Source organism: Brienomyrus brachyistius, chromosome 11 (genome assembly GCF_023856365.1).
Source record: "Brienomyrus brachyistius isolate T26 chromosome 11, BBRACH_0.4, whole genome shotgun sequence".
NCBI classification, from domain to species: Eukaryota; Metazoa; Chordata; class Actinopteri; order Osteoglossiformes; family Mormyridae; genus Brienomyrus; species Brienomyrus brachyistius.
This window is the reverse complement of record NC_064543.1, coordinates 55,015-77,901: the sequence shown is the minus strand read 5'-3', so window position 1 is coordinate 77,901 and position 22,887 is coordinate 55,015. Positions and strand designations below refer to the sequence as shown.

Genomic DNA, 22,887 nt, shown 5'->3' with positions numbered 1-22,887 from the left:
TTCCCAGTGTCTTTATCTGTGTGTGCTGTCCACGACTCCGGATTGATCTCCTGGGTTTCTGACCCCTGGCGACCCCTCGTCTGACTACGACTTTGGAAGACTCCCCTGCTTTTGGTGATCTGATCGAACTGATATTGGCAATGACCCAGACTTGGCTACTGACGACCCCTTGTATTTCCCGCAATAAACCTTGTCGCCTGGATTTTGGTTACGTGTCGTGATTGGCAGGACAATTTTACACAGCATCCTAACTTTTTTGAAACCAGGGTTATTAGTTCCTAATAAGAAAAGTATGAAATTGCAGGTCTCTACTGCCATTCTTATGTATTTATTTGTTTAAGAGAGTTTTTAGGTGGTCAGGCATTATTGTATTGTATATATTGTATTGAGGGGCCAAAAAAAATTATTAAAAGATCATCCAACTTCAGCATAGCAGATATTCCCAGGTATGACACCATATGCCAAATACAAATGGTCTTTTCTAAGAAGAGCAAGTTTCTGTTAATATATCCAAAATTTGTGATGGTGTTCTCTCATTCTTCCAAAAAATACATTGGTATAAAATATTACAACGTAACATGTTACCATGAAATTGCCTAAGCCTAACTGGTGGTAACATTCATATATGGCCACATTTCCCTTGTATATGTATTCTAATTGGAGGCTAATTGGAATGACCAAGTTGTGCGTGCGTGCGTGCGTGTACAGTATGTGAGCGTGCCCTGCAATGGTTTGGTGCCCCATCCTCAGTTATTCCCCATCTTGCACCAATATCCTCCAGGATGGTCTCTGCACCCTGAATAGTGAATAGTGGTTAATGGATAGATATTTAGACACACAAAATCATCCATAAATTCCTCTACCTTTCAGATATGCTTATGATTTTATGGCTTCAGATAAATTTCTGAGCGAACATTGCTTCTTTTGTGAAGACCAAAGAAGCTAACAAACGTTATTCACGCAATCTGTGTTTAAATAATACAGGCCACAGGGTCTGTGCTGCAATCACACTAACAGTACCGGCCTTTTTTTAAAAATGCTGTGATGCTTCATATATTTACTCCAGGGGATGGAATAAAGATGGTCACTCTCCTCTTTCTGTTTCTGTTTTGTGTCAGTCCATCTCTTTACATCTCTCTGTCTTTTGTTCCTAACATACGATTATTCCCCTGTGCAGTGACAAAACAAAAAAAATGAATTCTCTAGTGCAGGAGTGTCAAACTCCAGTCCTATGGGGCCGGAGCCCTGCACAGTTTTTAGTTTACCCTCTTACACACCTGATTCAACTCCTTGTGCTAAATACAGCACAACTCTTGAGCTGAATCATTTGTGGTAGAATAGAAAAGAACTAAGTTACACAGGCCTCCAGCCCCCAGGACTGGAGTTTGAGACCCCTGTGCTAATGCCTATAATACCCTAATATATTACCCATACGCGCCCTGTGATGGGCTGGCCCCCCATCCTGGGTCGTTCCCTGCCTCGTGCCCATTGCTTCCGGGATAGGCTCCGGACCCCCCGCAACCCAGTAGGATAAGCGGTTTGGAAAATGGATGGATGGATATTACCCATACTGGTCAACATTTGAAGCTAATTTCATATGTCTGTCAGTTCGCATTGTTGTCTTCTTGTCATAAGAAAAAGAAAATCTGTCCTTAAAATTTATTTTCGTATTTCCTATATGTTACCTACAATTGTCAGTTCTATGCTTTTATGCACAGTATTGTACTGTGCTGTAACTGGTAAACCCACACTTTTTTAATCACAGCCTTTTTCATCATATTCCTAAGTCATTGAAACCTCTGTGGTTTCTCATGTCTTACAAAGCTGCCCCTTGCTATCATCCCAGATTTCAGGGGAAAAAAAATCATCGTCTTGGCAGCCAGTCACAGATATGCCAGCTACATATTTTATAGCAAGTAGGACCCAGAAATGGCAAATGTACCAAAGATTGTGTTTTCTGGTTTTGTAACAATATAGTAGCACCTCATCAAAAATGATTTTTTTCTTTTTCTGCATTTCAAAATTGCTGTCAGAGGTTTCTGCTTAAAATTAGTTTAAATTTAGAATGTTATTCCAGAATGAGCAAAATTATAAAGAGATACGATATAAGAATCGACCTCCTATTTAGGGAGAGCTCTGTGAGTGAGTGTTTAACTGCATGCAAGTATGAACTGGCAACTTGTGCCTCTATCCAAACATATTGCTCCAGGAAAACATAGTCTGAGAGATAAAATACAGTATATGCAAAGTGCATTAGGAAAGGACATAAAGCAAGTAATTTCATCATGGCTAGTTCTGCGTCAGGCTCTGGAGAGGCTAGACAGAGATATTCCTGCAGTAAATTCTTTATAGAGAAAAGTATATCTGATGTTTGACTCACATTTGAATATGGGTTCATATGAACCTCCAGAAGAAGCAATGCTCCAGCTGTCTAACCTGTGATCTAGTCTACAATACACACACACACACACACACACAGACAGACAGACACACACACACACACACAGACAGACAGGCTTGTAATTATATAATTGTGGCGTCTCTCTATTTATTTCTATTGAGAAAATTCTAGTCACAACGTGACCACCTTTATCCCTACCTAGCCCTAACCCTAACCATAAGTAACCAAACAAAATATAAGATTTTCGACATTTTTCCATTTTTATTTATATTAGATGGTATGAATTTCCTTAACTTGAAGTTTTCCTAGAAGCAGGCATCTATTTTTTCCATTAAATAGTCCTACTTAATTATGCCACCCAGGCAGTAGATGGCGCTGCAGCGAGGGGAGTCAGTAGACGTCTGCCCAGCTCGCCCAGAAATGCGTAAGCTGGAGCTGGATGTAACAGTGTTGTTCACCTTGCAAATTCACAGGTAGGACAAAATTATATCTTTAACTCTGGCCATGGATATTAGAACTATAATTGCCAAGGTTCTTTGCCGTTTGTTTTATATAGATTCCGTCAACCATAGATCAGTTCCTGCTATGTGTTGGTTAGTTAACTTGTCACGGTTACGATGGCGCCCGTAAAAGTTTTCCTTACTAGACAGATCTAAGCAATTTAATTACATCTTGTTAGTTGTTTATAAATTATACCACAGGTTTTAATTTTATACGAAATCCCCTTTTGGCTGTTTTGGCAGCGTTATGTGTACTGCTCGTAGCCGTCTTCTAACATTCCATGTAAACGGGTAAAGCCAAGCAGAGCTAGTGAGTGTACCCGATACGGGGGAACTCAGCTGGCTAGAATATATTTGCGGGTTGTATTATTATAGGATTTCCTTAAAAACTACGTTTTCGTGTTTCGTAAGGTCTTATATTCGAAATGCTACTCCATCAGTGATACCATTCTGTAAATGTTACAAAACAAGCAGTCGTCAATTTTCAGAGTATTTTTATTTTAAACAGTGTTGTATTAATATCTAAAGTCCCTGAATTCATATCTGGTCTGATTTTACACTTATGTTTAAATCAATTTCTGTTAGGCTGCTGAATATATTACTTACGCAGAAGTAAACTGGCGTAAGCTGGAGCTGGACGTAACAGTGTCGTTCTCCTTATTGATTAACAGGATTTACAGGGCTACTCAGTCTGTGCTTGCCTTGCTGCTAGCTCAGATAACCCCTAGGTCTGGAGCTGGTAACAACTGTATTTACAGATCTTTGTGGAGACCTGAAAAATAAAATATTTTTTTATGGAATAATTTTTTATTACATAAAAAATAATGTAATATAAACCTAATCCACACACTCATATATAAACTTGACCCTGTGTATTAAATGTGTCAAATGAGAAGAATTTTTAATTTTGGCACTCTGAGGGGTACAAATGGTTTGTTGATGACAGTTGGTTTCTCTGTGGCATGAATAAAAGATCCAGAAGCTGCAGTCACCTCTACCCTGAGTGAGAGAAAGAGTTTCACTGTCTCACTCCAATCTTCAGTTGAATATGGTTATTTTTATTGTGCTTTTGTCATGCAGTAAGTTACTTATAGTAATTAACAATCCAACAGAATTTTTTGAATCATAATATTGATCGTAATATTGAACATCTACAAATCTATACTGACTGCCTTCAATATCACTTTGCAAGATCAGAGAGTTTGACAGGCCCAAGAAACACAAAGCAGTTGTGAAACGTCAATGTTATGACAGGTGTAGTTTGCTCTGCCTATTGGGTGGATGTTTCTTTAAGTGGGTCTCCTGTCCATGACTCCACCCACTGCTACATCTCATACCACTCCATTCTTATAGGTTGATTTCTTTTTTCCAACACTTCCTTTGTAAGACCTGTCTAGACGATGAACAGGAAGGCATTGCTTTGCCATATACTCTGATTGTGCTTGACCCTTGTTGCTGTTTGACAATTGATTTTGCTTGCCCCTTTTTTGTATTTGGTTACTTTGGATTCTGTTTTGTAAATAGCTTGTAAATATTTGTTAATATTGTATCTAGTGAGTAGCTGGGGATGTAGGTAGTGTGACGCCATTTTGTTTTGATTTGTTGTTTATTTTCTGTTGATTGGGTTAGGTAAAGGATTACTTTTTTCCAGTTTAGTTAGAGGTGTTTTTTTGTTTTCATTTATTTTGGCCTGGTCAGCTTCCAGAGTTTTCCCACTGCTAGTAACATGACTGTTGTGGTCTCGCTCCATTTTTTTGTTGAGCCTGACCCTAGACCAGGACGGAACAGTCAAGAGCAGGTCTGATTTGTGAAATTTCATTGAGCTCTTCACTTATTATGCCCTTTTAAATTCAGTGCTTGTTACCCTTATTGTGTTTTTCTCTGTCATTTAAGCTACAGTAGAACCTTTCAAACAGGTCCTCACAAAAATTAAAAGCCTATTTAGCTTTCACGTGGCACATATTTTCAAAAGACACCTAATTATATTGAACATCTAAATGCATCTGAGATTACATGGTTCCCCTGAAAGTGTACTGGATGTGCCTCAGCTCAATGAGAGCCACTCACAATGGCAATGACAATCCCCAGGCACACAACACAATTCCTGAAGAATAAAGTCCTCTTTCCATTTAAATATAACTTGTGAAGGCAACATTTTCAATTGATTCAATGCAATTTATTATGTAATAGATTATTAAATGTACAGCTGTGCAGTAATGCCCTATCTGCTGCCACTGAAGAAAATTCATTTCTGAAAAAGGCAATGGGATCTCAAACCATTTTCACCTGTTTATAGTCTGTACAGAAAGCACCTTCAGATGTACTAAGTACCTAGTAACATTTACAACTATTGTGAAACACACATTGTACACATGACACATTTCTGCAGCAATTCGACGGCCCATCAGTATGCTCACTAGGGAGTCACTTGACTCGTAATTCAAGCCCTATTTATCCCATTAGGCTATGCTCAGAAAACTAATCATGTTTAAATCTTAAGTATAATCCCCCCCCCACTTTAAAACAAAGCCTCTAATTAGCCAGTCACCTATATGAATCAACTGACTATGATTATAATTACACAGTTTTGTAATTATACCTCTCTAGGTCCTCTCCAATCATTCCTATGGGGAAGACATGATGACTTTAACCATAAATAACCTAACATAATAAAGAATTGTTTGTTTTTTTTATTATTACATATACATACAAACATGCATATACCGAAAAATGGTTCCCACAACATTAAAAAACAGGTTTTATTACATTATGGGGGACAAAAGGTCCCCACAAAGTAATATAAACCTTATGCACACACACTCACATGCCAAGCACTGCTGCCCCTAGTGTGGTCATGCCCCCCTTTAAAACCAAGTCTCTAATTGGTTAGCTATTTATTTGAATCATTTCACTATGATCATGTATGCCCACCAGCCACCTTCATTTTGAAAGCTCTCGAGTCAAAGCTAGTCCTCCTTCTGCTGGTCATCACATTTCACAGGCGCACTTGCTGTTCGGAGGTATTTTAAAAACAATCGTATTATTTGTGGCTAACTTGTGTAATACAATATTACACTGTATCTACATGGTTTAGCCACACATGCTGTATGTTTTTGTTTTTTCGGACATTCTGGGCTACTCAGATATGTTCTAATTTGATGCGTAATTATCTTTTTAATGAGGGAAAACTACTTGTCTATTTCTCAATTTTTAGTCTCATAACATAATTTGCAGACACTCCAAATATAATCATATAAATGTTGAGATTAGAGTCTCTATGATGTGTGACTGCAGGGTTTTCTTTGGGGACCTTTCTGTGGCTTAGTTTTGTGCAGGAATACATGGTTAGTGCCAGTCAGAAATGAATATCTTTGTTTTTGCGTCCATTTGGTAATTTGTTGAAGTTATCTGATAGACAGCTATGCATGGTTTTATTTTATTTTGTTTATTTGTTACAATTTCTTTCAGATGTTATAAAGTAATAGAAAAACATCACTTATTTTATCCACTGGATAAACAGACATAACAGATGGTAACATTATCAGATTTTTATTCTTGCTTTTGTGGTGAGTCACTATTTTTAGTGACTACCAAACATCCATGAATCCCCCTCATTCGTGATGGGTTCTGGAACATAAACTCGTGAATGTGTGAGGTCTTACTGTATTCATTAGTCTGATTTCTCGAGTAGATGAGATATCCCTGTATCATGCAAGGAACAACATATGAACAACAAGATAATCTGACAGTCATTACCGGGTCACGAAATCAAGTGAAAACTACCATAAACAGGAGCACATGTCTGGGTTCCCTTTATGCTGATTGAGAAGCATTGTTAACTAGGTTATTCTTTTAGGGTTTTTGTCTACTTTTATGAGACTTTTTTTTTGCAAGTGTAACACTACAAAGCAATCATTTTATTTAACTTATGTACTGTAATTGCTGAAAATGAGAGGGGGGGTAAGGTTCCCAAAAGCATAGTTGCTAATTACATTAGCAACTTACGCATTTGGAACCATGCAGCTGAAAAGATCATGAGGTGGACAGTAAAGTTCAGTTTTTCGCAGACTTTTATTGCACTATCCTTAAAAGGACAGCGGTAAAACAACAAGTGAGATTAAACTCACACACGGATGGGAGAGCATTTAAGCTTTAAGGAGACAAAAGTGGATACAGGCAATAGAAATGGTGCAACGAGTCATACTCTGAAAATTTTTTTCTTCAGTTAGGCAGTTTAGAAAAACGTAAAATCCAAAACAGATCAAAAGAGGAAACAGAATACACGTGAACCTTTACTAACACTTCCGTTCTGTTTTTTGAGACGGGTGGACACTCAGGTTTAGCACACACCTGACCCTACTCTTCTTGTCTTTTCCCTGTTTGGGCAGCAGGTGTTGCTGCCCATCCTGTCCTATCACTACTCGTCGTACCCTTGTGTTTTTTTTGTCCTGTTTCTCCGACTGCCATAATACTCAGTGGGCTGAGTGTGTGACTCAGACTGAGTCCTACTGGTCAGGGGTTTGAAGATGGCTTTGTGTTTATTTTTATATCTTGGGTTTTGTTTTTGTTTTATTGTTTAATTTAAGTGTTTAATTTCCAGTTAATGTTTCCTGGTTTTTGGTATTTATAAAACTCCCTCGTTTCTGTATCCATTAGTTATTCCACCTGTTGCCTATTTCCTTGTGCCAGTGTTTTTTGATTGATTAATTGTCTTACACCTGTTCCTTGTTTGCCCCAGTTTTCTGTGTATTTGTGGCTTCCCTGCTTTGTTCTCCAGTGAGTCATTGTATTAGGTGTTGTGCATGCTGCTCTTTGGTTTTCTTGCTTCTGCGTTGTGTTGAGTTATGCTTTCATTTGTCTTGTGGTCCTGTTATTTTGAGTTTTTTCCTCAGTGTTCTTTGTTTAATTAAATAAACCCTTGTTTGTCTCTGAACTGAAAGTGAATCATCACTTTTCCTGCCCGCACCATGCCCCGGGTCTAGAAACAGGAAATACAGGCAAGTTCTCAATATGCCCCAAGCGAGAACCAGCCCAGCACTAGCACTGGCTTCGTGTTGAAATGTGGGGGACCACATTTTAAATCTACACTGTGGAATATCTCTTTTCCGGGGCCATTTCAGATTTCTTCACAGAGTGTCGATTTGTTACATTTTGGAAATGACTTAAAAGTAAATGTGGAACTTAAGTTGGACTTGTATTTTTAACAGACCTATCTCATGTTGTGTAGCTTTCTGGGCTGTGTGCTTATTGGACTTTGTTTATTTACTGTATAGGCTATACAGTACATACCATCAAAATCCTATTTACATAAAAAATATGCAAATTATTTGGGCTGATGCCAATAAGAAAGTTACAGGCTATGTTTACATGAAATATATGTATACTTAGTACAGTTAATTTATTTTAACCATATATATATTACATATGAATAAATGACCACATCTGCAAATGCGCAAAGAAATTCTAAGAAAAATTCTGTAAATCCAGCCCTGATTATAAGACCATAAATGTATTTGTTTCAAATTTTGTTACAAATAAATTTGTTACAAATTTATTTGTATTTTAAATGCGATTAATTATGATTAATCGCAGCCTATTATTGTGATTAACTGGATTATTTTTTTAATTGACACCACTAAATAAATTATGTAAAATATATGAATGTTTTGATTTACAGACTAATTTCTTTTATATTATTGATGTTGAATTTCTAATAACTAAAACAAATTCTTTTAGTTATGCACTCATTGAAATACACCACAGTTATAGCACATTAAATGATAATATTCCATACACTGGTTCCTAGTGATGGACAGCCTTTATGTCATCTAAAAAAAATGATTGGATGATTGCTGAAAATGAACAAAGGACATCTAAGGTAAGTAAATAAGCAGTATAGAATCACAGTCAGCTATGAGATGAATGTATTTTCAGAACCCTTTTGGGAACCGCTACTGAATCAAGCAGGGAGCTTGTCTTTAGCATGACAACCAGCCCAACCAACTCGCTCATTTGCATACCATATAAAAAATTAATCCTGGAGAGGATACTGCTTCTTTCAGCTTGTCCTTTTGACAAATAATTCACACGTCATAACAGAGATGTCTGAGCAGTAAAGTTCCTAGCTTGTCATACCACCACAATAAATGAGCTTGAGGTCTACTTTTAACAAAAGCAGGTGACTCTCCAAACACCAGAACTAAATTGGGGTCACCCTCTATCTCCCCCATTCCGCAGAGTCCGAAAACATTGTAGTTGTGACAGACTATTTCCAGCCTATCATCAATCGTGTGCTGGGTCTGCCTGTGTTCAGTCTGACATCTACAACACAGAACATAAGAAATTTACAAACGAGAGGAGGCCATTCGGCCCATCAAGCTCATTTGGGGAGAACTTAACTAATAGCTCAGAGTTGTTAAATTATTATCTAGCTCTGATTTAAAGGAACCCAGGGTTTTAGCTTGCGCTACACTATCAGGAAGACCAATCCATACTCTACACACTGTGTAAAGAAGTGCTTCCTCAAATTCATTTTTTCAAATTCAATGTTCTCCCGCTAATTTCCACTTATGGCCACGAGTTCTAGTATTTCAAATAATATAGGAATAGACATTTGTGCACTTCACTCAAGCAGAACAGAATTATACACTGAGTAAATACTGCAGCTCAATAAGCCCCTGCTTATTGCCTCTGAAACATATCATTGCATTTTTATTGTCCTTTATGGTGTTCAAAATATGGTGAAATAATTGAGTTATTGGCTTTGTTGACTCTTATATTGGAATGTTACATACTATATACAGTGGCATGAAAAGCAAATATGCCCCTTAAAAAAAATATTCTTCTTCAGAATGTTTGGACAAATATATTGTTTTCATTTGAACCATTTTGATTGTGCTTGTTGGATAACATCACTTTTATCAATATGATTTTGATTTTGAAATCATTTATTCAACATAATTCAACAGAATTTAAATTTTAATTTGTTGACCCATTGCACCCCTTTGCAAAAAACCTCTTGGAGGTGTTTTATATTATCAGTTATTAAATCAACAATCAGAAATTTTTGCCCATTACTCCATGCAGAATTCCGTTAACTGTGGAGATGCTAGTCCATGCTTTTATCTCTTCACGTTTAGATTATTGTAATGTTCTGTATTCAGGTCTGAACAAATCTCAGCTACAGTTAATACAAAATGCTCCTGCTAGGCTTTTAACCCAGTCTGACCAGAGAGCACTTATTACTCCAGTTTCTCTGCATTGGCTGCCAGTTCTTTTTAGAGTTCATTTTAAAATCTTGGTACTCACTTATAGAGCGCTCCATGGGCAAGCACTAAAGTGTATTTCGAATCTTCTCCAACGCCACACGGTCAGCCGGGTTCTTAGGTCTAGTCAACAAGATCTCCTCGTCCCCTGCACATGACTTAAGATGGATACAAGCATTTTCAAAGTTTTTAGAAGAGATGGTGAAAGGGGAAAGCAACAGAAAAGGTACTCTACTGTGAGAAATCCGATCGCAATGCCAAGCAACGGTATTTACACAGACCGAAAACGACAATATAGATCCGTATAACATGTATTTATTTTCTAATTTTATATATGTATGTCTAATTTGCACTTTATCATTTTTGATTTATAAAGCATAAATCATAATTTAGTGTGCAAATTATTCTGTAATGTTCTGTAATTAATAACATTATTATATGATATTTTTATATATATACATACACACAAGAAACACAAATGTTATTTAAAGTCCTATGCAATTTTTTATATAAAAAGATGCTTGACAGTGTCCTCATCAAAAACATCTGAATTTTTTTTACTTATGTAATGTAGCCTGACTTTATTGGTCAAGATAAACCAGGAATTAATCAACAGAAATTGTCCTAACAGTCAAATTGCTTTTTAAAACAGGGACTGTATAACAACATCTGGAAGTTGCAATTACATGACATCTGGTTTGTTTAGCCTCTGAGATTATGATTTAGTGTTGGTCAACTACACAGGTATGGGAATATTATCAGGGACAGAGTCACAACTGTACACTCGCCACAACACCTGCACAGGGCTGCAGTGTACCTCAACCATCCAGCACACACCCGGACAATCATCTGTCAGAGCACAGCAAACTTTGACAATTTTAGCTAAGAATGTCACATTCTCACCTTCACAGTGCACAACCATATTGACTGAAATTTTGCAAGACAGTGTTTTGTATTTGCTGCGTACAAGACTAATAATTCTCTCCACATGGATTCTGAGATGTGCACATTGCATTTTGTTTCCTGCACATCCTGGATGTCATTGGGGTGTAATGCTGATGAGATATTTCATTGTGTGGCTATGTTTATAGCTTAAAAATATTTGTTCCCTTGCCTGAAGATTGGATGATCATTCTATAAAAACTTCAAAGCAGTCTACAATGGCAGCTACATGATTCCCAAATGCCTCCACAAACTGGTGCAGCATACAAAATGTCTGTCTGGCCAATGCAGCAGTGGAGATCCTGTCAAACTCTCTCCTCCACTTACTCTGCTGCCCTTTATCCAGTCGTCTTTGTCCAGTTTCAAATGTCTGCTGAACTGACATGCAAACCTCTTTCTGCCATTTTAAGTTCATTGTGGCCCAAAAGCAAAGAGCGCATCCAGTCAGGATGGGTGTCCAGCATTTCATATGCTGGTTTTCCTATAAAAACAGAAGTTCATAGGGAGCAGTAGGGATTAGATGGGGGGAGCAGTTGACGGGGCTGTCCGGGAAATACCATTATTGTAGAGGTTGGGGAGTGTGGGAGGAGTAGGGATTAGATGGGGGAAGCAGGTGATGGGGCCGTCCAGGGAATACCATTATTGTAGAGGTTGGGGAGTGTGGGAGGAGTAGGGATTAGATGGGGGGAGCAGGTGATGGGGCCGTCCAGGGAATACCATGATTGTAGAGGTTGGGGAGTGTCGGAGGAGTAGGGGTTAGATGTGGGGAGCAGGTGATGGGGCCGTCCAGGGAATACCATGATTGTAGAGGTTGGGGAGTGTGGGAGGAGTAGGGATTAGATGGGGGGAGCAGGTGATGGGGCCGTCCAGGGAATACCATGAATGTAGAGGTTGGGGAGTGTGGGAGGAGTAGCGATTAGATGTGGGGTAGCAGGTGATGGGGCCGTCCGGGGAATACCATTATTGTAGAGGTTGGGGAGTGTAGGAGGAGTAGGGATTAGATGTGGGGTAGCAGGTGATGGGGCCGTCCGGGGAATACCATAATTTTAGAGGTTGGGGAGTGTAGGAGGAGTAGGGATAAGATGGGGGGAGCAGGTGAAGGGGCCGTCCAGGGAATACCATGATTTTAGAGGTTGGGGAGTGTAGGAGTAGGGATTAGATGGGGGGTAGCAAGTGATGGGGCCGTCCGGGGAATACCTTGATTGTAGAGGTTGGGGAGTGTAGGAGGAGTAGGGATTAGATGGGGGGGGAGCAGGTGATGGGGCCGTCCGGGGAATACCATTATTGTAGAGGTTGGGGAGTGTAGGAGGAGTAGGGATTAGACGTGGGGTAGCAGGTGATGGGGCCGTCCGGGGAATACCATAATTTTAGAGGTTGGGGAGTGTAGGAGGAGTAGGGATTAGATGGGGGGAGCAGGTGAAGGGGCCGTCCAGGGAATACCATGATTTTAGAGGTTGGGGAGTGTAGGAGGAGTAGGGATTAGATGGGGGGTAGCAAGTGATGGGGCTGTCCAGGGAATACCATGATTGTAGAGGTTGGGGAGTGTAGGAGGAGTAGGGATTAGATGGGGGGAGCAGGTGAAGGGGCCGTCCAGGGAATACCATGATTTTAGCGGTTGGGGAGTGTAGGAGGAGTAGGGATTAGATGGGGGGTAGCAGGTGATGGGGCCGTCCGGGGAATACCATGATTGTAGAGGTTGGGGAGTGTAGGAGGAGTAGGGATTAGATGGGGGGAGCAGGTGAAGGGGCCGTCCAGGGAATACCATGATTTTAGCGGTTGGGGAGTGTAGGAGGAGTAGGGATTAGATGGGGGGTAGCAGGTGATGGGGCCGTCCGGGGAATACCATTATTGTAGAGGTTGGGGAGTGTAGGAGGAGTAGGGATTAGATGTGGGGTAGCAGGTGATGGGGCCGTCCGGGGAATACCATAATTTTAGAGGTTGGGGAGTGTAGGAGGAGTAGGGATAAGATGGGGGGAGCAGGTGAAGGGGCCGTCCAGGGAATACCATGATTTTAGAGGTTGGGGAGTGTAGGAGTAGGGATTAGATGGGGGGTAGCAAGTGATGGGGCCGTCCGGGGAATACCTTGATTGTAGAGGTTGGGGAGTGTAGGAGGAGTAGGGATTAGATGGGGGGGGAGCAGGTGATGGGGCCGTCCGGGGAATACCATTATTGTAGAGGTTGGGGAGTGTAGGAGGAGTAGGGATTAGACGTGGGGTAGCAGGTGATGGGGCCGTCCGGGGAATACCATAATTTTAGAGGTTGGGGAGTGTAGGAGGAGTAGGGATTAGATGGGGGGAGCAGGTGAAGGGGCCGTCCAGGGAATACCATGATTTTAGAGGTTGGGGAGTGTAGGAGGAGTAGGGATTAGATGGGGGGTAGCAAGTGATGGGGCTGTCCAGGGAATACCATGATTGTAGAGGTTGGGGAGTGTAGGAGGAGTAGGGATTAGATGGGGGGAGCAGGTGAAGGGGCCGTCCAGGGAATACCATGATTTTAGCGGTTGGGGAGTGTAGGAGGAGTAGGGATTAGATGGGGGGTAGCAGGTGATGGGGCCGTCCGGGGAATACCATGATTGTAGAGGTTGGGGAGTGTAGGAGGAGTAGGGATTAGATGGGGGGAGCAGGTGAAGGGGCCGTCCAGGGAATACCATGATTTTAGCGGTTGGGGAGTGTAGGAGGAGTAGGGATTAGATGGGGGGTAGCAGGTGATGGGGCCGTCCGGGGAATACCATTATTGTAGAGGTTGGGGAGTGTAGGAGGAGTAGGGATTAGATGTGGGGTAGCAGGTGATGGGGCCGTCCGGGGAATACCATAATTTTAGAGGTTGGGGAGTGTAGGAGGAGTAGGGATAAGATGGGGGGAGCAGGTGAAGGGGCCGTCCAGGGAATACCATGATTTTAGAGGTTGGGGAGTGTAGGAGTAGGGATTAGATGGGGGGTAGCAAGTGATGGGGCCGTCCGGGGAATACCTTGATTGTAGAGGTTGGGGAGTGTAGGAGGAGTAGGGATTAGATGGGGGGGGAGCAGGTGATGGGGCCGTCCGGGGAATACCATTATTGTAGAGGTTGGGGAGTGTAGGAGGAGTAGGGATTAGATGGGGGGAGCAGGTGAAGGGGCCGTCCAGGGAATACCATGATTTTAGCGGTTGGGGAGTGTAGGAGGAGTAGGGATTAGATGGGGGGTAGCAGGTGATGGGGCCGTCCAGGGAATACCATGATTTTAGCGGTTGGGGAGTGTAGGAGGAGTAGGGATTAGATGGGGGGAGCAGGTGAAGGGGCCGTCCAGGGAATACCATGATTTTAGCGGTTGGGGAGTGTAGGAGGAGTAGGGATTAGATGGGGGGAGCAGGTGAAGGGGCCGTCCGGGGAATACCATGATTTTAGCGGTTGGGGAGTGTAGGAGGAGTAGGGATTAGATGGGGGGTAGCAGGTGATGGGGCCGTCCAGGGAATACCATGATTTTAGCGGTTGGGGAGTGTAGGAGGAGTAGGGATTAGATGGGGGGAGCAGGTGAAGGGGCCGTCCGGGGAATACCATGATTTTAGCGGTTGGGGAGTGTAGGAGGAGTAGGGATTAGATGGGGGGAGCAGGTGAAGGGGCCGTCCGGGGAATACCATGATTGTAGAGGTTGGGGAGTGTAGGAGGAGTAGGGATTAGATGGGGGGAGCAGGTGAAGGGGCCGTCCGGGGAATACCATGATTTTAGCGGTTGGGGAGTGTAGGAGGAGTAGGGATTAGATGGGGGGTAGCAGGTGATGGGGCCGTCCGGGGAATTCCATGATGTTGTTCCAACAGCCTCCTTTCCTAGTTACACTATCAGGAAGAAATCACACCATACCTTTGCATACCTTTAAATTCTTTGTGTTTATGATATATGTGTTTTATTATGTGCAGTTTTATTATGTGCAGTTCCTTTATTTGTATATATTAACTTGTAGATTTCGTTATATAAAGTCTAAGCAATTATCAATGGAAACATTTTTAAATTGTAACATATACTGTAGTTTTAACTATATGTTTATCGCTGTATATCCCACAACAGCTAGAATTAGCTCTTAAGACCCCTACCTTCTCCCAAAAAGAGGATGCAGTAATTGACTAGCACTTAATTTACACATACATCTGATCAGGAGTTTAAAGGTTATTCACTGTCTACCCCAGTCATATTGGTTCGACACCATTTCATTTTTAATAAGGTGGGACCTGTTCTTAATTAAGACACTTCTTTGAATTTAATATAATAGAAACTTTTTGTAGCCATTTATCTGATCATGTATTATAGATTTATTCTTGAATTTTCAGGAAATATGACAGTTTAATGGACCATTATTAGAAAAAATTATGGGGTGACTCTTTAGTGATGAAGAAACAATGTGGGGTTTAATGAAGTGTGATAGATGGCATGTGAACGCGTCAAAGGATTGTTCCAATCTGAAAAGAAGTGCATGCAAGAAAAATATTACCCCCTAATTTTGTACCCATTACTGATGAACTGACCTTTTTAAATCTTTCTAAGTCACTTCACTTTGTTGTGAAGAGCGTGCTTTAGGCAACACCTGTAATTAACTTGCTAATTCACCAAATGCCTTAAAGCAGTCCAGATGTTTTGCCACTGTGTCTTATGAATTCTGAAGACTAGTGACTGCAAAGCCTCTGAGTAAAAAGGGTAATTTAAATAATTTAAATTAAACTATACATGTGTTAAGAATGTGGCTGGTTCCCTTGTGAGATTACCTGTTTGCCTATAGCTTTGTTTTGCATGGAAATTCACAAGTGTTGCAAATCCCTAAATATCAAATACCCACAGAGAACAATCTGACATTTTTCTCTGTGGGATGGCTTCATTTTCGGTTTTACTGAAGATAACTTGAACATCCACCATCTTGAGCTCAAACAAGACTTGCTTTCATCTGGGATTCCTTAGCAAGGATATTCTATATCCTTTTGTATGAGGGTTGTACTTTAAATTCAAAAACAGTCAGATCTGCAAATCTATTTTATTGTAAAACAGCCTCAGTTTTATACTAATGTATAATTTTAGAAATTTTTTACGAGACAATCTTGGAAAATATTGGAACATTTCTCTGTAATGCATATTTTTCTTTCCCAGCATGCAGGTCATTTAATCTGTTTCATCAGTGTGTGTAAGCATATCTGAAATGCACCCTTAAATGAACCAGTAAAAGTATACTGTGTATTGTACTCCACAAAAAAGGCCACATTTCTAAAGTAAACCTTGGGAATATGCCTGTACACCTGGCGTTGCGTGCAATCTTTGCTTCCATTTGGAAGTCGGGCATCATCCCAACTGACTGGAAAACAAGACTTATCTGGAAAGAAAAGTTTGATCGCCTGTATTGCGGCAACTACTGGGGGATAACACTGCTTTCAGTGTCGGGTAAGGTCCTTGCTAGGGTCATCCTTAACAGGATTCGTGATCACTTGCTCATCTTCCAGTGACCGGAGCAGTCTGGTTTTATGCCTAAGATGTCTGTCATCAGTTGCATCCTGACACTGAGGTTTCTCACTGAGTGCAAGCACAAATATTGGCAGAGGTTCTTTGGAGCCTTTCTCAATCTTCGTGAAGTGTTTGAGTGTTTGACTCAGTTGATTGAGTTGCCCTGTGGGACATCCTGAGACTTTGCAGGATCCCCCCGAAGTTGTTGTACATTACGGCTGGCATGTACACTGGTACTGTGAGTGCTATGCAGAGTGGAGGGAGAACCTCCACATTCTTCCCAGTTGAATCTGGGGTTCACCAGGGGTGTGTTCTTGCTCCTACTCTATTCAATGCTTGTATGGACTGGGTGTTGGGCAGGGTCGTGGGGTTCAGCAGTTGTGGGGCATCCATTGGTGAAGAAAGATTTACTGATCTTGATGCTGATCTTCAGTGGAGACCCTGATCAGGGCTCTTGAGAAAATGAGTGAGGAGTCTGAGTGTTTGGGATTGCAAGTGTCCTGGATAAAAACCAAGATCCAGGCCTTTAATGACATTAAATGGCACAGTCATCAGTAGTATGTCTGTCTGCGGGGAGAATGTTGACCTCATTGAGAGATTCACTTACCTCGGCAGTGACATTCATCTCTCTGGTGGCTCTTCCTATAAAGTCAGTAGACTGATTGGGAGAGCGTGAGGGGTCATGAGGTCACTGGCGTTCTCAATATGTTTGCAAGAGGATGGAGGTCCAAGCTCGTTTGGGGAGAACTTAACTAATAGCTCAGAGTTGTTAAAATCTTATCTAGCTCTGATTTAAAGGAACCCAGGGTTTTAGCTTGCACTACACTAGCAAGAAGACTATTCCCAACTCTAACTACACGCTGTGTAAAGAAGTGTTTTCTCAAATTCAGTTTAAAATGTTCTCCCGCTAATTTCTACCTATGGCCACGAGTTCTGGTATTTAAACTAATATTAAAGTAGCCATTTGGCTGAATAGCATCTAGACCTGTTAGAATCTTATATACCTGGATCATGTCCCCTCTTAATCTCCTTTGCGTAAAGCTGAACAGATTCAGCTCGGCTAACTTCTACTCATAAGACATTCCTCTATGACCAGGAATCGTTCTTGTAACCCTACGCTGAACTTTTTCCAAGGCAGCAATGTCCTTTTTAAGGTATGGTGACCAAACCTGCACACAATATTCTAGGTGGAGTCTTATCAAGGAATTGTGTAGTCGTAGCCTCACCTCCCTTGACTCACCTCCCTTTTGAAATTTTTTGTATTTTTCTTTTTTTTACCAGTATTTATATTTATATTTATACTTATATTTATATTACTACTACTGCTGCTACAATCTTGTGCTGCACTAAAACAAAAACCCTTACCAACCACAACCTGGGACTATCTCAAGTAGACTAGTATACTACTTCCCCTGTGCACACTGCTGGAACACTTTACTATATGTTATGTTTTTTGTCTTGTTATATCCTGTATGTTACCTGAGTATAATGCCTTAAGCCTGCTTGCACTTTTTTTTTTTTCTTCTTAATATTACCTCATTGTGTAGAACGGTTTTTGTGTGCATCTGCACTTATTGTTGTCAATGTCTATGCATGGGACAGTGTGAAACGTAATTTCGATTCCTTTGTATGTCAAGTACATTTGAAGGAATTGACAAATAAAACTGACTTTGACTTTGACTTGACTCCACACACCTAGAAATGTAACCCAACATCCTATTGGCCTTTTTAATTGCTTCCCCACACTGGCGAGAGTGGGACATGGAAGCATCAACATACACACCGAGGTCTTTCTCATAATCAGCTACCTTTATTTCAGTGGAACCCATAAAATACCTGTACTTTGTATTTCTGCTTCCTGCATGGATTACCTTACATTTATCTACGTTAAATTTCATCTGCCAGGTATCAGCCCAGTCGCTAATTAAATCAAGATCCCAGTATATCCTCTGTGCTGCTAATTTAGTATCTGCTACACCACCCACCTTGGTGTCGTCTGCAAATTTAACCAGTTTACTATATGTGTTGGTGTCAATTTCATTAATGTAAATTAGGAACAATAATGGTCCTAAAACTGAACCCTGTGTTACCTCATTATGAACATAGGCCTACTGGGACATTGTACCTCTAATAACTATCTGCTGCTTCCTGTCTGTTAACCGGTTTTTGATCCGAGCTGCTGTAGTTCCTAAAATCCCTGCAGCTTTGAGCTTAAGCAAGAGCCGTTTGTGGGGGACAACATTGAAAGCCTTCTGGAAATCTAAGTAGATCACTTCGTAGGCTATTTTGTGATCAATTTCTCTTGTAGCTTCCTCAAAGAACTCTAGCTGAACAGGACCTACCTCTCTTAAATCCATTTTGGCTATCCCTCAGAATGTTATTTGGATCCAGGTAATCTACCATTTTCACTTGGATTACAGCTTCCATTACCTTTCCAGTTATGCAAGTTAAACTGATTGGCTTATAGTTTGCCGGATTACTTCTGTCCCTTTTTTTGAATATAGGTGTCATATTAGCATGCTTCCAATCAGAAGGTACCATACCAGTAGATAAGGATTTCTGAAATAGTAATGTTAAAGGTTGGCTAATAATCATCTCTTATCTCTAAAACTATAGGTAATTCCATCAGGGTCCTGCGATTTTACTTATTTTGAAAAATTTATTTTACTCTCAGCTAGGCTTTGTACCACATCAGCCTCAGTTATACAAATATTGGTCATAGACAACACTATTTGTACTAAATGGTGGCAAGTTACTTGTGTTCTCTACTGTGAACACCCGTGTAAAATAATAATTAAACTCATCTACTATATCAATTTCATTTTCAATTATAAGACTATCCTGCTGATTAGTAATTTCAGCTTTTAGAGCTTTTTTACAGTTAAAATATTGGAAGAAACTTTTAATGTTATCCTTAGCCTCCAGTCTTCCTTTCTACATTTTCTTAGCTAGTCTAATGTAATTTTTTAACTCAACCTGTAGACTTAGGTACTCCTGCTTTATTTTGAAATTCTTAGTTAATTTCCATTTGTGAAAGAGAGCCCTTTACTTCATGACTTTATTCTTAATTTCCGTTGTAAACCACCTTGGCTGCAGTTTCCTAGATTTAGTTTTGCTGGAAACAGGTATGAAGTCCTCTTGCACTTGCAACAATGTGCTTTTAAAAAAATTCCCATGTCTCTTCAACAGCTTTGCTGTTTAACTCCATCCAGTTTACAGTTTGTAGTTTCAGTCTCATTCCATTAAAGTTTGCCTTCCTCACATTGTACATTTTTGTTTTGGACTTTGTTCTTTGGGCACTAAAATTAACCTCAAATTTAATCATGTTGTGATCACTACCGTCCAGTGGTTCTAAAACCTCACATTTTCCAACCCTATCTTGGTTGTTAGACAAAATAAGATCAAGAAGAACATCTCCCCTGGTAGGGGTATTAATAAGCTGAGTAAAAAAAACAATCCTGTACTAATTCCACCATCTCAAGTTCATTTGCAGAAGAGCTAGATACTGTCCCACTGTATCCCAGGTAAATTAAAATCACCCATATCATTTTTATTACATCATTTTTATTACTCAAAATCCTGATATTTTCATATAACATTCTGTTCTATAACAAACAGGCCATTTGAGTTTTTAGCATCTAGTTTTACCCATACAGCTTCTGTACGTTTATCTTTTATTTTTGTCAGTGAGCTCCCTTGCCTGCAAGTTTTATTTTACGTATTCTGCAACACCACCTCCCTTCTTGCCTACCCGCTCTCTACAAAATAGTGTGTAACCATCCATATTATATTCTTCTCCATAATTGTTACTCATCCATGTTTCAGTTATTCTTATAATGTTGTAAGACCCAGATGAAATGAAAGCCTCTAAATCATGAATTTTGTTTCTAATACTCCTAGCGTTTAAATACAAACCACAAAGGGTAGGCCTTTTGCAGTGCCCACTTTTAATATTAATTGGGGCTTTCCGTCTCTCCCTACCTATATTCATAACTGACCTCCCCACCCCCCTGTCCCTAGTTTAAACATTCCTGAACTACTCTACACATACACCTCCCCAATACACTGGTTCCCCTCTGGTTCAGATGCAGCCCATCCAGCTTGAACAGGTCCCACCTGTTCCAAAAGGTTTATCAGTGCCCGATAAACCTAAACCCCTCTTTCCTACACCACCATTTTAGCCACGCGTTTAAGCTTCTTATCTCAACTAACTTAGCCTGACTTGCACGTGCCACGGGAAGTATTCCAGAAAACACCACCGTGGACATTCTGCTTCTAAGCTTGTCTGCGACTTCTATAAATTTATCCTGCAGAACAGCCCTCCTGCCCTTTCCTATGTCATTGGTGCCAACATGCAGCACGACCGCTGGATCCACCCAGGCTGGGGCCAAAAGCCTGTCCACACGATTCGGAAGGTCCCATACCCCTACATAACTTTTTCCGAGTTAACGTTACCGATATCAGATATTACCCCGCGGCTGTTTGTAGCGAAGGTACGCGGACAGAAACGCTACTCACGCGACACCCACCGCTGTTGGTAAAACAGGAGCTGTTTACTAAGAAAGACAGACAAGCACTCATGCCGACCAAAAAAAAAATGTAACAACAACCACCCACGCAACCATACTGGCACACAAACACTCAAATATACTTCCAAATAATTCCAATCAACTGCTTCAACAGGCACACAACACAAGTGCACAAAGCGTCTACACCACTCCCTCACAGTGCAGCAATCCAAGCAGCATTCTTGCTGTATGGCCGTGAGACATGGATGCTATCCATTGAGCTGAGATAAAGACTGGACACCTTCAGTACTGTGTCTCTTCAGAGAATCCTCGGGTATCACTTGCTTGATTTTGTGTTGAACGAGCGGTTGCTAGAGGAGTCCTGAATGAGGCACATTACCTGCATTGTGAGGGAGCGTCACTTACGGCATTATGGACATGTGGCGCGTTTCCCTGAGGGTGATCCGGCTCGCAGGATCCTCATTGCTGAGGAACCAAGCAGTTGGACCAGGCCAAGGGGATGCCCGTGTAACATCTGGCTGCGGCAGATGGATGGCCATTTCTGGAGGGTGGGCCTGAACCATGTGTCTGCCTGGGGGGTCACCAGGCAGGATCCTGAGGTGACTCATCATGTGGTGGGTTCAATAACATGCTGCATCAGCACATGTTCCCCAACCTGACCTGATCTGATTTTGGGAATATTGAAAGGCTTAAATAATAACTATATAATCATTACCTGTTCCTCCACTGGATGGACGTTGGTTGTATCAGGTGATTGATTAGGGTTGGGTATCATTTGAATTTTTTATTGATTTCAATTCCACTTCCAGTTCAGCTTATCAATTCTGGTTCTTATCGATTTCCCATTTTGATTCCATAAAGGTAAAAGGAGGACAAATGTTTAACAAAAATGTCTTTATTCTGAACATTCAGGATGTCCCAGCAGCAATAGGAGTAAAATGCTAACTAAAGTGGATTCACTGCACAGGATCTGACTGCAAGTCATTCACAAATTCCTTTTAGTAATAAACAGAGAGCTATAACTTAAGTATGTCACAGTGTCTACTTGTCTCTACCTGGGCGAACAGCTGCAGTCATGAATATGAATGACATTCACCTGGGGAACTCCCCATACCCAAATCAGTCTGTCAAATCCATGTATGATTCGTTCATTAATTTTTCCATCCAAAACCAAAAACCAAAAAACGAGTTTTTTCAAAATTGGTTTCGAAAACCAAAATCAAAAACTCAAATCCAAAATGTAAAAAACTGAAAATGAGCATTCATATGACTGTTACGCGTGGTGGTCTCTCAGTGATAAAATGAATGGCCTCGTGCTGTTTCTTGGTAGTAAAAGGCTTACTCTAAGGCCAGAAGACATGACAACAGACAAGATATCTGTTATATTTCAAGTATATATGTTTCTTAATCCACACGTATAATTTAGTAATTAGAGCTGCTTAAATCAAACCGTTAATCCATTTAAATTCAAATATCACAAATTAAGTTGACTGCTCAATCACGAAAACGGCGTTTTTAAAATGTCAACAATTCCGTCTAATCAGCCTGTTTTATCCATCCCTATTTGCCCCTTGAATCTGCTTCCCTCTGACATCTGCTGTAAAGAAAAATAATCATTCATTAATTGTAATGAGGTATTCATTTTAGGTCATATTGCCCAGCACTACACTGTACTACAGTATAATAAACAGTATAAAAAACCTTCTTTTTTAACCTCAACATCTGTCATAGGTACAAAAGCAAAGGGTGTACTTGACTGATGATACCAAAATGGAGTATGAGCGCTCGTTTTCCGT

The 22,887-nt window shown here is 40.6% G+C and overlaps 1 protein-coding gene across 2 annotated transcripts in view; it reads left to right on the top strand.

Annotated features, from left to right (window-relative positions):
• The first annotated feature begins 2,809 nt into the window (after positions 1-2,809).
• Positions 2,810-22,887, top strand: part of LOC125752034 (F-box only protein 11-like) — a 60,981-nt gene continuing 40,903 nt past the window's right edge. Inside the window, exon 1 of one of the 2 annotated variants that reach the window (XR_007400838.1) lies at positions 2,810-2,874. The gene's annotated coding sequence lies outside the window, so the exon portion shown is untranslated. The remainder of the gene's footprint in view (positions 2,875-22,887) is intronic. The other variant, XR_007400839.1, reaches the window with a different exon arrangement.